At 41.0% G+C, this 13,610-nt stretch overlaps 1 protein-coding gene across 6 annotated transcripts in view; it reads left to right on the top strand.

Annotated features, from left to right (window-relative positions):
* CDH13 (cadherin 13) overlaps window positions 1-13,610 on the top strand; it is a gene marked incomplete at its 3' end in the record, with an annotated part of 461,247 nt that overhangs the window by 94,517 nt on the left and 353,120 nt on the right. Inside the window, exon 1 of one of the 6 annotated variants that reach the window (XM_083870237.1) lies at window positions 2,055-2,289. The exons of 3 other annotated variants lie outside the window; for them this stretch is intronic. Of the gene's footprint in view, window positions 1-2,054; window positions 2,409-13,610 lie in introns of those variants that run through there. 2 more of the 6 variants (XM_083870239.1, XM_083870238.1) reach the window with 2 other exon arrangements.

The following is a 13,610-nucleotide window of genomic DNA, read 5'->3' as shown; positions in this document are numbered from 1 at the left end:
GAGGGGAGAGGAGTCAAGAATAGACTGTTTGATTTTTATGCATATACATTTAATTAAACTAGTGTTTGCAAAGGTAGGACACTAGACTGAGCAGAGAGAAGGAATTATTTAATCTCTGAAAAACATCTTCAGGGCTGAATCAAAACCTCTCAGGGGTGCAGTCAGCTCTTGTGGAATCACAGAGAGAAAATCGTGTATTGATGAAATCTCCTCTTGGCATTTTAATTCCAAGGTGGAGGATATGAGGATCTAAACCCAAAGTTTCTTGTCTGTTTCACTGAGAAAAGCCACACAATCTTGTTTAAAAAAGCCAAACCAAAACAAATAAACCCACAGGAAAAGTGGGTGCGGATCTTTGCAGCGACAGCGAATGCTCCGTTAGCAGCTCGGTCTGGATTTAGGAAGATAAAAGTAGCAGATTACTTGGTTTGAGATTTAATTTGTTTCTGGAGACTTTCCAAGAGCCATAGTGTTTCACAGCTAATACTTTTTTGAAATACGTGTGGGCTTTGGTTGGCTGAAACATGCCAGCTGTTCCCCTAATAATCTAAATCAATGGCCAACTGCTCGGTATTAGCAGGTTGGGTCTCTCGCTCAGCACAGTGCAAACCTTGTATTAATAATGTCCCCAGGTGCTTCAGTGGAAGACTTCTCTGCTCATTTCCAGTTGGCAATTTCAGAGCAAAAAAAAAATCAAATTAACTCAGCTATTACTCCTGAACCGATTACCCACGCAGGCCACGAGGCAGCTCCTGCTCTGCAGGTGTAGAAATATGTTTGTTGGAAGGGCCAAATCTTTTCATTTAGGGAAACGTAGGTGGCTTAGCTTGGGCCAAATTCCATAAGCAAATAATCTGGCACTGATCGCTTCTGGCTGGCAGCGTTTTAACAGGGTCATCTTCCTGAGGAAGTGGGAGGTGGGGATGGGAGATTTCTGGTTACAGGTTAGAGCTGGGGTCACCCTGGAGAGGATCCAGCACCAGCCCAGCTTTGTCAGGAGGAAGCTTTGTCCACATTTGACAAAGAGATGCAAATCACCCCACATTGAGACATTAATGCATTTCTGTAGAACATTTCTTGGTATTTTCACAGACTGCCTTTCTGACAAGACTTTTAATTTGGGGATCTTAGGAAAGCACCATTCAAAAGAATCATGGCCAGCTAACCTTTTCCATTACATTTCAAAGTGCAGCGTGGACATTTAGCGAGAATTAATGGGAGTATGTGAGGTTAAATCTTCCTTTAAACATAGAATCTCATTTAAGTTAATGATATCTTAAAGCATGCAAGTATTCTTGAAAATAATTGCAGATGTAGTTCACAATTAATTCTGAGCTTTTAGGATTTTTCTCTGTTAATCCAAATCAAATTATAACTTTTCTAATGTAATTATGATCATGCTTCAACTTGCAGTTTTTTTATTTCCCTTTACTTCTTTAAATCAGTCTTTTTCAGACAGAGCAGTCTGTCTGCTTTAATGGACACATCTCCTTTTCATACAGCTTCCTTGTGCCATGTGGTTTCTGTCTTGCCTTGAGAATAAGAACCCCTGGCTGTAAATTCAGGAAGTCTCTCAGAAATTCCTTAGACTGGGGGATGTTTCTAGCTGGAGGCTAATGCTCTGGTTTTGTTTTATGCTCTTGTTCAGCCTGTCCACCTGAACCTTTTCCTCTAGAGAAGGGAAAGTAAAAGTAACTTTTAATGGATTGATTCTGAAAACCCTGGTTGGTCTGGAATGACTTTGTGCATATTTCTGTGCCTTGTACCTGCTGCTTCAGGGGCAGGCAAGTGAGCCTGTGGATAGGGGACTAAGTGCATGTCACATTCTGTGATGTGAATATTAACTAAAGTGTTTGTCTTGTGTTTTTTTAATCCCTGAAAAAATATCAGCCTGGGCAAAGGGTAGGATTTGCTCAAATAAGAATCCTTGCCTGTAAGGGATTATCTTGAACAAAATTTGAGATTCCTTTACCAAGGAATTCTTTTAAAACAAACTAAAAGAAAACTAGGAGCCTTGGGAAGACCTAAAAGATTCGTATAGTGATCTGGGATGTTGCTTTTTCAAACAAGAATTCCACTTACAATACTCACTTTGATTTGTTTGCTTTCTTTAAAAAAAGAGGAGCAATAAAAAAACCCAGTGCAACCTTCGCCTCTCAGCTGTGGAGAGAACTGAAGCAGAACTGAGGGGCCTTTAATAAGGCAGCAAAACGGAGGCAAAGCTGGAGCAGCTTTACAGGTAGTCGATAGCAGAAGAGAAATTCCTCCCTGGAGTTGGAGCCAGCATTGGTAAATCTCTGACACTTTTGAAACGCTTGCTGGCAAGTACCAGACTCTAAAAGCAGGTTAGACTGGAGTAAGTGATAATCTCCTTGATGCACAGGACCATTCTGCTGCCAGGCAGTCAGGTTTGTTTTACTGAAGGGCAGATTGTGAATCTTTTCTCCCTTATCAGCAGAGTTGTCAATGCTCTGGCTGGGTCTGGCTTTGTGTATAAACTGGATTGTCTTGCCTTGGACTTTTTCTAGAATACTGCAAAACAAGGTTGTAGAAAATGGGTGCATTTTAAATGTTGTTAATATTGTATTCTATAATTAAATATATTTATATTCTCTACTAATCATGCTAATAGGAAATGTTGTTTAGGTAAGTGTATTAAGGCATGTGGGTTTTGTTTACCTTCCTTTGTGTGGCAGTGAAGCGGAGGAAACACAAAAATGTGCTCTGGTCTGCTAAAAACCCAAATTGCCTGGTTACAAGTAGGATCCCTGCAGACTTTATTTAGCTGGAATTTTAATTACAGTGCCAGCTCTCAACACTTACAATAAAACAGTAGGGAGACAACTGTAATTTGACCTTTATAAAACATTAACACCAACCTATACAAAAACATAACTTCAGCTTAAACGAGTACAGTGGGAGGCAGAATTCAAGAAATTATGAAAACTGTACTTATTATACTTTAACTTTTGGAAAAAAGCACAGCAGTGTGCTTGTGTGGACAGCAAAGTGTGACATTGGTGTGTTTGGTTCCCAGACTCTCGTACAGAAATGCTGCACTGTTGGCAGAGGAACCTTCTCATGGTCTTTTCATGTCTTGGGGAAATCAATGCTGCTGTGAGACTTGGGGTAAAGGATGCTGCCCAAACCTCTGATGGATAAAAGCCAGCTTGTTTCTTTCCCCAGAAAAGCCAATTCAGGAAACTTCGTGTGCCCTCCCATTCCCTCTGAACCTCCTCTTTACTGAGGTGTTTGTGACAGTCCCCTGTGCTGATTTGTACCCTGGGCCAAGGGCTCCTTTCTCCTGTGAAGGTCAGAGCAGGATGAGGTGGGGAAGAGGAGAAGTGGAGCAGGACAGTCTGTGCCCCTTTTGGATGGAAATGTCAATGCAGCAGAACTGCTGACCTGTGAAAGGGGCCACAGGACTGACTCCAAGGTGTAGAAACCCCAGAAATGGCCACAAATCCAAAAGCATTTTTGGTTAATTCTGGCTGAAGCAGTCCCTGAGTTGTGGTGTGGCAGCTCACAGCATTTTCTAATTCTGTCACCACACAAAGATGATGAATAGTGTGCTCCAGGTCTTCTCTTGTTGTTAATTTAATATATAATAAGCATAGTTAGTAAGTGTCACCTTTTTTAAATATGAAACTAACTTGAAGCTGTAAATACAAGCATACTTTAAATGTCCCGTAATAAAAGGAAAATTTGGAGACGTCTGAATGCCAAGGTTACAGGTTGCCTTCCTATGACCTGAAGCATTTAATTCTCTTTTGCTGTTTGCTGACAGGTGAAGCATCAACCCCTAAAATCTCTTCTTCCCTAACTTTTGATGTGATGTTTCACACCATGTTATGTTTGTGTTCAAAGGTGATGCTGGATGCAAACAAAAATTATGGGGTGTAGGAAGGGAGTTATTCAATATTGTGGTCAAGAGCTTTCCAGGGGTTCATTTTGGCTGAATGAAAGGCCACGAGCTCAGCTGCCTAAGATTTGGTGTTTGGCTGTCCAGTTACTATTGCTCTGATTTTTTGGGGATTTTTTTAGTGTTTGTTTTTAATCAAGGGTCTTCTAGCTGGAATTTTTATTCAGCCTGGTTTGTATTTATGGAGGAACCACTCGAGTGTGTCATAAAAAAATATAGGAAATAGTGATTTTATGATATTTTTCTAGAGCAATGAAAGCAGTATTGTGGGAGTTATACAGGGTAATTTGCAACCAAAGAGCTCATTTCATTTAAATTTTTTTAAAGTTACATTGTGACAGAGGAAAGAGTCTAAAATTATCTTTAATAACAGAGCTGATGAGTTCACTCTTCCGATTAATAAGAAAATGCAACTCTCCAAATGTTCTGTAAGATTTGGTGTTCCTTCTGAGAAATCAGTCAGATCTCATGCAGGTAGGCAGAAGGTTTTTGGCATAATAGAATAGCAGTTCTGTCACTTCAATGTAAATCAAAATAAGAAATTTTATTTAAAATTATATTATTGCTTCTGGCACTTTACTTTTATTCTTTGAGACAACTGCCTTTAACAGCTTCTCTAATAAAGTTCGAAGAAGCCGAAATATAGGAGCTTTAACACTTCTATAATAAATCTATTAATTGCAATGCTTCTGAAAACATTGGGCATTGACTACTCACTGCTGTTTTTATAAGTCAGCATCACTTCCCAGAACTGCCTAACTACAGTTAGCACTGGTAATTAATTGAAATGAAATTACTTGGATGATGAATGAGGGCGGGACACATTTGACTTAACTCTTTCTGGCACTGTAGCTGTGCTCCAGATCCTGATTTAGAAGGTATTTGAGTGGCACCTCAATTTCAGCTCGTTCCCCACCATACAGAACTCTGTCAGTGCACCAGAGGCCCAGATTCTCTCAGCTCCAGCACCAGTTTTATCTTGCACACAATGTCCTTTGGGAAAGGCTCAGGCTGAGCTGTGAGGAGGCTGTTTCCCATGCAGCCATGCAAAAGGGAAGGTAGGAGAGCTCCTCAACACATGAGTTTTCTGTGCTGAAACAGATGATTTGGGCTGATTATGCTCAGAACCATAAATACAGTGAGGAGTTCAATTTCCACAGGTGAGTGCTGTTCCTGCACTCAGTGAAATTGGGTTTTTCTGCACAAACCTGTGCCAGAACTCTCATCCTTCCTGTCTGCAAGGGCTACTGGATTTTAGGTAACTGATCAAACAAGTCTAGAGTGGGCTTTTTAATGTTCTCTTAAAAGACATTTTAAAAATAACAAATCTCTGGATAGGGCTGAGCTCTGGAAATAGGTGCAGGGGCTGGTGCTGCACCTGCTGCTGGCACTGTGTGGGTGAGAGCCTTGGGAGGTTGGGATGCTGAGCATGGCTGGGGGGAGCAGCTGGCACTGCCCTCGGGAGAACTGACAGATTTAACAGTTTAATAAGGAGATAAATATTTGTTAAATTAGATTAAAGACTGGATTTAATGAGGCTGATTGAAAATGATAGGTAAAGGTGACAAAAGTGGTCTCTGTCTGAGGTTTGCTATTCATGCAGGTGTCTGAAGCCAGGGGTATAACAAACCTTCCTGCTAATTCTTGGGGTTCAGAGAACCCAGAGGCAGCCTCAGTGTGGGAAACAGAAAAAGCAGAAAATTTGCATAGCAGTGCAGATGTAAGGCCTAGAGTCATAAAGGTATCAAAATGAGGACACAGAACAATAAAACTGTGTTTTTGTGCTGTGTAGAGTTAGGCCTTAGCAAGTAGAAAAATATGTTAAAACAAGATAATAGAAAAGTTTAATAAAGAGGCTTTATGCTTTGTTTGTAGAAGAGCACAAAAAGTTCCTGAATAGCAAAATATATGAAACAAGCACCTATTGTTAGATGCAAGATATACGTGTAGTTTTAATGATTGGTTTATGTAGATGTCTGCATAAGCTCTTAACAATTTGGTATGAGCTAGAAAGGTTTTAAAAGACCTTGTAACACAGAGAATTTCAGCTGCTGTTGGCAGGACATGAGCTGTTGCCATCTCTCAATTGTCTCACCCTGTACTGAGGCTGATAAATAAAAGCTCGAGGAACATCTCCCAGCAGTTCCATCCTGTTGTTTGGAAAAACTGGATCCAACACCTCAGCTTTCATTTCATCCTCTGGGAAAGCTCCTGGTGAATTTAACAGAGCTTTGCCAGTTTAGGAATGGTGGGAGAGCTCAGGCTTCACTCCATGCAGTGTTCCAGATCTCATCCTGGGTGCTTCTCTCCAGAATTAGTGCCTGCAAAGGTCTGGTAAAGAGCCAGTTCAGACCAAAAGGACACTGTGAGGTTCCCAGGCACTGCACCATCAATGGATCCTGTGCACAGCAGGTCTCTGGAGCTGGGAAGGAGTGGGATGTGCCAGGGGGTGGCACACGCTGAGCCAGCACCAGGCAGGACTGAACTGTGTGTTTGGCTAGTGCTGTGAGGTGAGAATGGCACCTCCTGCCTTTACGGGCTGTTTAAAACAACAAAAACACACCAACAAAACACCAAAATCAACCAAACCCCCACCAAAACAAATACAAACACAAAATAGAGCCCTCAAAGCAACATTCAGGCAAGTACAGCAACCTCTGCCTCTCTTCCTGTCCTCTCACCTCTCTGTGACAGTCTGTGAGAGTCTTTGTGGCAATCCTTGAGATTTTACACGGTGTTTTCCTGTTGAGGCTTTCCTGAGGAGCAGAGCTCTTACTTGAAGCTAAATGTGATATTCCCAGGAGACTGAAATCTTAGCTGTGAACATAAGCCTGTTTTTTATCCTTCTCTTGCCTCTTTCTTCTGTTGAAAGAGTTTTACTTTAAATGGATTAATTACATGTGTATTAAATCAGTGACTCCACAGCCTGGTAGTTTGCCCATTTCCATGAGTTAAAGTGGTTCTTTAAATCCCTACTCACCTGACTGTTTATATTTTTTATGCCTGAAATCAATCAATGAATAGATAAAACCATGAGAAGCATCAGTGATTTCAAAATAACTACTTTTATTGGTATTTTAATAGCTATTGAGGGAGCTGGAGCTGGGACTTGCTTGTGATGTGTGCACGAGAATATTTGGACGTAATGATATCAAAGTGTGTAGGAATATTTAAACATTTAGCAGGAAGCAGAGGAAAATGTGCCTTGTTTTCTGGATTTTCAAGTCATGTGCTAGAATATCATTCTTATATTTTGTTTTTTTTCTTTTGTCTTACAATAAGTAATGAGACACAGCTGAAATGGTTCCAGCAAAAGGGAGCTGGTGTAGGAGAGTTTTCTGTAAATTAGAGGGGACAGTGCAGGTGAACCGGAGCTTCCCAGATTCTGGTGGGATTCTGCAGCTCCTATATCAACAACATGAGGTCTTCCCCCTCCATTCTACTGCTTTTTAATTCTGGAATCTTATTTAACTTTCCTATATCTATTAGAAATTCAACCTTTGTTTGTCAAGAAGAATGCCTTCTCTTGCATTGACCGGTTTTTTACTTTGTTTATATTTGGGTAAGAAAAATGATTTTTTTTTTCTTTCAAATTTGATTCTGGTGGAACTCCTCAACACCTTCTGCTTGGCAGCTGAACCAAAAAAAAAATTAATTTTCACAGCCCTAATGGTATCAATGAATTGATTTCCCTAGAACACAAGAGTGCATTTCCTCCCTGGGATGCCCCAAAGTAATCGTTATTAATGATAAACAACAATGAGAATTTTACAGAGAAATTAATAACTGGAATGTTGCTGTGAAATGAGAGCAGCAACGTGGATGTCCTTGAAGGATGCTGAACACATCTCCCTTCCTTTCCACATCCATGAATAGATTATGGAAAGGCCACACTGTGATGGATTTGACAGCTGGTTTGCCCTGGGAAGAGCAGGGCTATCAAAGGTGATGTTACCTGGGCCTTCCCTCTTGTGTGGTAGACAGGGATGGTTGGAATTTCACTCGTTTTTCAGAGCAAAGCTCAAGACCATAAATCACTGCTGATGTGTGATAACGCAATCCCCACACCTCTAGCAGGTGCTTCCAAATAGGGAGTGAGCCTCACTTTACCTTTTGACATGTTAAGAAGTTTAGCTGGAAAATTCTGTGGATTTCTCCTTGTAATTGTCTCAGAGCCAGCCCAGGGGTGCAGATTGGACCCTGAGAATGTAACTCAAGGACTGTTGTCCAGAAAGGTGGCCAAAAAACCCACCTAAGCTATTAAGCACTAAAGAGAGAGAACAAAGGAACTCCACACTTTTTGAGGCCCTATAACAAGCAAGGAGTTTGTCTCTGTGCTCTGCTTGGCTTCGTTGTTTTGTTTTTTGTATTATTTTCCTTCTTTATTAAAACCCTTTTGATTTTTCAAGGCACTCTCAATCAGCCATCTCACTCATTATTACAGCCACATTTCTGCCAGGCTGGACCCTCAGAGTGTGGGTCAAACTCATATTGATGGTTGATTTCCAAGAGGTCTCTGTGGATTTAATAAATATGTGCTTCCTCAGGTGTATTGGTTTTGGAGACTTTAGATGGGAAAAAGTATAGAAACCTTCCCTTGAAAGAAGGCAATGAAACAAGAGTGAATAAACTATCTCAAAAGAAGAATTTTTGATTTAGCAGCATTTTCTAATAAATTATCCTGATCTCAAAGCTCACTTTTCTGCCGTGCTGAAAACAGTGATGGGTTTTTGCCAGTTCTGCTGGCAAACCTGAACTCTGCAAAGCCTGATGTAATGAATGCAAATAATGTTCTGTGTACCTCCCTTCCAATTCTGTACTAAAATATATCTAATTAAAAGGATTACTGGAACAAAATGGGGGAAATAGACATTAATTTTCCTCCCAAAATAATAGAAATATAATTGACAATTTTAATGCGCAGGTTCCAAGGGTTTGTTGAAAACTGTTGAGGTGCAGTCATGAAATCTTACAGGAATTACAAAAAGTGCTGAACACTGATCTGCAAATGCCATTTGTAGCTGACTTCATGCAGTTCTGTTTTACCTCTGGAAAGTAAAATCAATTTCAGATTAGCTTTGACAGGGAGGTGTTGAGGTGTGTGAGTCAGCACTTACTCTGATATTTCTGCCAGCCTGTTGGGAAGACAAAGAATTGTGATGGATATTATCAATAACAGTGCTAGCCTGAAAGGAAAATTGGCAAACTAAGTTAAGAAACACTTTCCTGCCTTGTCCTGGCGCACTTTACAAAAAACTAAATTATAAGTTGTTATTAGTGTACAGAACTAAAATTTATCTTGAGATTTAGGAACTTTTTTTTCCCCTGCTCTACCCTGTTTTTGTAAAAAAACCTGCTGTTATTGCTATTACTGTTTTTTGCTTTTTTTTTCCACTTTGAAATCTGGAACAGTTTTTTTTTTTTTTTTTTTTGTTTTTTTTTTTTTTTTTTTCTGAAACAGTGTGTTTGGCAGAAGTCAGTACAGCACGATTAAAACAATGAGGGATTTCATTCTTTTTATCCACAATTGTGGAGCTATATTTAATAACCCTTTATAATAATCTTTCCACTACACTGAATTATGTATTGATTCTCCTTTTGCAGTAGCTTCATTACGGAATTCCAGAAGGAAAATGGGCTTTCAGATGTCAACCTGAAACTCTTCACAATTTTGAATATGGCATTACACATAATTCTGTGAGGACCTAATCACAGATCGTTTGATTTCAGTGAAACAACTCTCATTGACTTCCCTGAGAGCTGCCCGAGACTTGGTTTGAACTATTGCCTTGGTATTGAAAGTATAATAAGCATTTTGATGCAATTTTCCATCTCTTTCAAGCCTTAGCTCTGCTGTGCACGTGGTCCTGCCACACAGAACGATGTGGTTGGGTTGGAAAAGCCCCCCAAGATCATGGAGCCCAACCATCACCCCAGCACTAAATCCAAGTGTCACCGCCATGGATGGGGACCCAGCCACTGCCCTGGGAATCCTGTTTCAACCCTTAATAACCCTCTCAGTGAAGAAATTTTTCATGATAGCCAATCTAAACCTCCTCTGCTACAGTTTGAGGCTATTTGCTCTTTTCCCATCACTTGTTAAATTTGAGATTGACCCAACCTGGCTGCAACCTCCTTTAAGAGAGTTGTAGAGAGCAATAAGATCTTCCCTGAGTCTTCTTTTCTCCAGGTAAAACATCCTCAGCTGCTTCTCTTCACATTTGGGCTCCAGGCCCTTCCCAGCTCTGCTGCCCTTTGGCCACATTCCAACGTTTGCCTTGTAGCTCTCACAATGTGCAGGGCACCGTGAGGAGCTTTCAGGAAGATACTTTTAATTAAAAAACTTCAGGAAGTTTTTTTTTTTTTTTTACTTTCTTGAAAGTAAAAAATATTGATGCTTTTTTAAATCATGAATTTTATTGATGGAGCTCCTGCAGCTGCTGTGTGGAAGCTGTGGGTCTGTGGCTCTGGGAGCACAGGCTCCTTTGGCTGAAATTCCAGGGGTTAACAGCTCTGGAGCACGCAGGGGTCTCCGGTCATTGATTTTTAGTGGTTGCTGTTACAGAAACTACGAGTGGCATTTAAGAGAGACAAAGCACCATATTAAAGTTAATGCCTTTGATTTCCTTCAAATCATCTGTAATCCACGTGGACCTGTCATAATTTATACCTGGCTCGGCCACAGCAATAAATCTGGGGCTGTCGTGTAATCTGCATCAACACTGGTGCACGAGAGAAATGGCACGTGCTGCTCACTGCACTTGGTGTCGAGGAATTTATCTCTCCTTACCCAGAAGGCTGCCCTGAGCTTAATTGGTCTTTCTCATTATTTTTATTGCTAGGGAAAAAATGGGATTAAATACCGGGAGAGGGAGATAATGGAGGTTGTGCTGCTTAAGATAAATAAAAACCAATTCCTGTTTGTTTCTAAACATGATAAATGTGACCAGGTTTTTTTTTGGTCTTCCTCACTGCCCCCTAAAGTCTTGAGGGTCTCCTGAGGATAATCTTAATAGGATAAAGTGGTCTCTGAAAGGCAATTAGCAAGATTCCTATAAAGTGGGCCATGCATTGGCCATGCTCAACCCTCTCCTGATTAATGCTCATCTTAATTCCATTTCTTGGGATTTATTTACTCATTTCACGTATAATGTATTTAGTTCCCTTAGCTCTGCTCTGTGGTTTGAAAGCATCCTGGTGCCTTTCAAGGCCCTGTCCAGCTGTACCTGTGAGGAGCCAGCAGCTCCAGAAGGGCTGGATGGCAGTGGAAAGTGAGCTTGGATCACAACCCATACAAAGTCTGGTCAGTGCCAATAATTGAAATAATTAATGCTCTAATGATGCTTATGAAAAGGAGATCAGCGAGGAAGACACTGGGCTTTTTAGGATGAAATTCAGCACCTTGTGTCAGCTCTCCTGATTTTATTTAGAGGAATCATATTTCTTTGGAGGCGTGCAATTCACAGTGTAATAAAGCTCTGGGGAAAGTTCTTCTCTCTTACCATATGCCTTATGTGCCATACCACTGAAATGATTATTTCTTTATTTTTTAAATTCTTTTTTTAAGGCAGAAATTCAAAAGTTTGTCACTTCTTACCCAATGTTCATCCATGGCTGCATTTGGAGAATTCCAGGACAAGCCAAGATCTGTTTAAGTGTCTTCCAGCAGATACTATTACATATGTTTAATTAATATTTCACCTTTACTACTACAACTTCTCTGTTTAGGAAGACTCTACCTCCAGGAGGCTTTGGAACTCATTTGATGTGCTTCAACACCTTTTGTGAGCTGTGCTTGTTCCTTTTATGTTTATTTCTGTCTTTGGAAATTGGTGCAGTGGGAAAGCGAGGTCCCTGCCACCCACCTGCTTCCTTGAGCTCAAACCCTCCAGCACCAGCCCACCTAGAGACCAGAAATAAGCAAACAAACAGCTCTGACCAGAAGGTTTCAGCAATCAGCATGTCCTTCTTGTTCTAAAATTAAATGAGAGGCAGAACCTGTCTCAAAACAGCCTGTTTGAGGGGCAGTAGAGAGAGGAGGTCCATTATTGAAAGTGCCTCCTATTTACACCACATACAGTCACATCCTGTAGCTGGTGAATGTTCTAACTGCCAGAAGCAATATGACCTCTGGGGCAGGGAATATCTTCCCACATCTATTTTCAGTTAGTGAGGATCTTACTAGACCACTGCTGGAAATAAATGGAGATTAGTAAGTTTTCCTGGCTTTACAGTACATCATAAAATGTTGGAAATATTAAAACGATTCAATATGTTCTGGCAAGATAAACATGAATAGGGCACTGGAGGGTTTGGGTAATGACCTTTCTCAGGGATGTTTAGCGGCACTTTGTCCTGTGCACAGGCTGCCAAGCTGGGAACCCAATGCTGAAGGGACTTTTGCACCCAGATGGTCACTTTGAGCCCCTCACTCCAAAATAGTTGAGGGTCAGATCTGAACTGGCAGGAATCAGTCAGCACCTGCTGGCCTAGTCCCTTATAGGCACCCCCAGGATCCTTGCAGTGTTTTCTACCTGGAATTGCTTTTGTTTAGCTGGTTGCACTGTGTATTGATCTCCAGCTGTCAGCTAATTTGCAGGCAGCATTCACCCAGCACGGTGTGTACACTGTGAGGAAGCAGGAATTCACCAGGTTCTCTCTGTGATGCTCATCATTGCTCTGCAGCCACATTTATTGTGCTGCTAAAGGGGGAGTGCCCAGAACTGCTCAATGGCACCTGAGCCAGAGAGCTCTGAGCTGCCCATACCCAAACCTTTCAGTTCTCATTCTCAGAACCAAACTGTTCCCTGTGCAGGACCCTCAGCCCCTCCAGGCAGGGCTGGGAGTGCAATTAGGCTGCCACAAGGAAGCACAAATGGAAAAGAGAAGGAGCTGCACTAAATGGCATTGAGGGTTCAGCTCTTGGCAGCAGTTTCCTGATGGAGCAGCTTTTACCTTGAGCATTCAATAGGGAGGGAAAATTTTAAGAGCTGGAAGAAAGTGCTTAGGACTGTTGGAAATGCATATGATTAAAGGAGTTTAGATCCGAAAAAAGGCACTGCTTTTCCTTGGCCCTGCTTATTGCACAACGTACATAAGTGCTTCTAGTTAAGTCACTGAGGCTGCTGGCAAACTTATGCAAGCACTTATGAGGAAAACATATGCTTGTGTGGAATGCTGACTGGAAGTTTAGCTAATGATCTATTCAGCTCTGGGTGCCACACACAGATCATGAAACATTTACTTCCAATAATTAGCTGTTTTGTAGTTTGAGGCTTTTTCTTTTTTATTTCTTTTTGTTCTTTTTTAATCCTACTCAGGCATATTGACAAACATGGCTTTTTGCTCTGCTCCTGGAGAAAGTTTGCAGCTGCAAAGGTCCCTTGAGTTATGCCAATCACTTGCAGATGTTCTTCTGAAAGCTGAAATTAAATCGAATTTCTTGATGCCAATAAATTAAAGAAGAATATTAGATAGGTCGTTATCTCTAAAAATGTGTGCCCTGGTCACAGTGCATCAAATAGTGCTAATATAATGATGACCTTTTAAAGGAAAACACATTATGCTGGAGCTGTCTTTGCATTATACCTGTGGAATGCTGGTATGCAAAAGTCAAGCTATTAAACAGTGGGAGAAATGGAATGAAAATAATCTATTTTGCCTTTGTCTGCTGTTGCTCTTCTGATAG

This window comes from Zosterops lateralis, assembly GCF_965231275.1.
Source record: "Zosterops lateralis genome assembly, chromosome: 12".
Taxonomy (NCBI): domain Eukaryota; kingdom Metazoa; phylum Chordata; class Aves; order Passeriformes; family Zosteropidae; genus Zosterops; species Zosterops lateralis.
This window is presented reverse-complemented; position numbering and strand designations above follow the sequence as displayed.